The 2174-nt window shown below is 39.8% G+C and overlaps 1 pseudogene; it reads right to left on the reverse strand.

Annotated features, from left to right (window-relative positions):
* Positions 1–1110: 1110 nt before the first annotated feature.
* Positions 1111–1229, reverse strand: LOC134898385 (5S ribosomal RNA; annotated as a pseudogene).
* Between the last annotated feature and the right edge of the window lie 945 nt (positions 1230–2174).

Raw genomic sequence — 2174 nt, forward strand, 5'->3', positions numbered from 1 at the left:
TAGGAGCAGGCATCTTAACATGAATATCATGTGAGGCCTGTGTGAAGGTTGCAAAATCAACACAGGATAGAAAATCCTTCAGGCTCTTCCTGATGAAGTGCGTAACATTGGTTTGCCCCACATTTGTGTTGTCGCCTTTTAGCCATAAATAGCCTAGAGTGCCAGATGACTGAATGTCTCTCAACAGATCTTCCAGTCTCGCTGTTCTGGACATCAGTGAAATGGGCCCCACTTGAGTCTTAAAAGGCCCCCTCTATTTAGAATCGAATGATCCAGAACTTAACTCCACCTTCAATAGATACGTTCAACACCTCCTCCAGCATATGTACAGTACAAGAAACAAGTGGAGAAAAACGTCAGATAGTGTAAAACTTTATTTTTTTTCCAAGCAAACAAGTAAAAATATATCTACAAAACAGGGTTGCATTGGACTCTTGTGAAAGGACAAAGGATGACCGGGCACTGGTTCGAATTGGATTGAGATTTGTGTCTAGAAAACCAAAAATGGACAATTGAAATTTATGGAAAGAAAATTTATATCTTTCAATTGTAGTCCTAGTTGGTGGTACGCCCAGAGCTAGGGAGTACAAGTACTAACCATGGGAGAGAAAGAAAGCTCTTGTGTGGGCGCACTCTTATGTATAGAAGAGAATTTCTTCAAAAATGTATTAAGAAAATATTTTTAAAACATCAGTTTAATATTCAAAATTAAAAACGTTACCCAAATGTGATCCAAGATGTGAATAAAGAGGAAAAAATGTTAAAATGTTCTGATCTTTTTTTTACACAAAAAGGTGATTAGAAAGGTTGTAGACACTTGATTGTCTAATACCCGTTTCTCCTGACCAGTACAGAAATTCTGTATTGATGGGACCAAGGAAGGACCACAAAGTGTGTAGTAGTGTATCTTCAGAGAACCACTTAGGTTGGATCCTTATTATACACTTTGGTGGTCACCAGTTACTTCGAATATGCACGTATTTGTTATATATACATAAAAATTAGTTTGACAAAGCTTGACGCTGAATTGACAGAACAAAGGAAAGAAAGAAGAGATTAGTGGTGATACTGCTGTTGGTGTTCACCTTTTAAATAAAGGGAGTAGTGCCTGCTCTAGAACACCGGGTATTCCCAGGAAGTCTCCTCTCCAGGTACTGACCCAGCCCAACGCTGTTTGGCTTCCAAGATCGGACAAGATCGGGCATTAGCAGCGTTGTATGATAGTAGAGGAACTATATACCAATGAGAGTGCACCTATATAGGAGCAGTAGAAGATGTAGTTTTAAAAGTAAGATAGAGTATAATATGTGGATCTGCTTTCCCCCGTTAGGCAAGGTGCAACGCCCACCACAAATGTGGCGTCGTGCCTCCTGGATCGTGGATGAGAGTCCACGGAAAGATAGTAAGTCAGAAAAGAAGGGGTTATAGAAAAAATATATATCCTTTTTTATAGTAACTTATTCAGTGAGTCTTGTAGGAGAAAAAAGAGCTCCTAATTAAATCTCAAACGTCAGGCAGTTTTGTAAATCGTGTGTCAGTCAGACATCTATTCTCCTATATGGAGACACCACATATTATTGCAACTTAGAAACATTCCTAATTTGGATACATTGCAAACGAAATTGTGGATGGAAATAAGTAAAATTGTTGCACAGCTGATTATGGTGTAGAGATGTGGATGTAATATTGGCTCAAAACGATCCCTGACACATAGGACTGTTCGCTGTGCAGGCTGTTAAATAACTAACCGTTCCTGGATCCAGGAATCATATGTGAATCACTGTGTATACAGAGATCACATGTGAATAAATTTGTGTCAAATGTGAAAAAAGCACAAAAAAATATACATATAAAATAATATATAACTCAGCCTAAATGTAAGAATCACCTATACATACATATATATCAGATATGGATAGGCATCTATTGGTACTGAATAAGCTATTCACCCAAATGGGTGCAGGCTTACGAAGCTCAGAATATGACAGTCCAATGGAGTGATTGCGGTGTCATGTCCTAGAAAAGGCTGGTGCCAGCAGGTCCTTCCATGGAGTGGTCCCTCCGTGGAAAACGCGTTTCACCCTTGCGGGCTTGTTCACTTCCGGAAGTGAACAGGCCCGCAAGGGTGAAACGCGTTTTCCACAGAGGGACCACTCCATGGAAGGACCTGCTGG

This window comes from Pseudophryne corroboree, chromosome 3 (genome assembly GCF_028390025.1).
Source record: "Pseudophryne corroboree isolate aPseCor3 chromosome 3, aPseCor3.hap2, whole genome shotgun sequence".
Taxonomy (NCBI): domain Eukaryota; kingdom Metazoa; phylum Chordata; class Amphibia; order Anura; family Myobatrachidae; genus Pseudophryne; species Pseudophryne corroboree.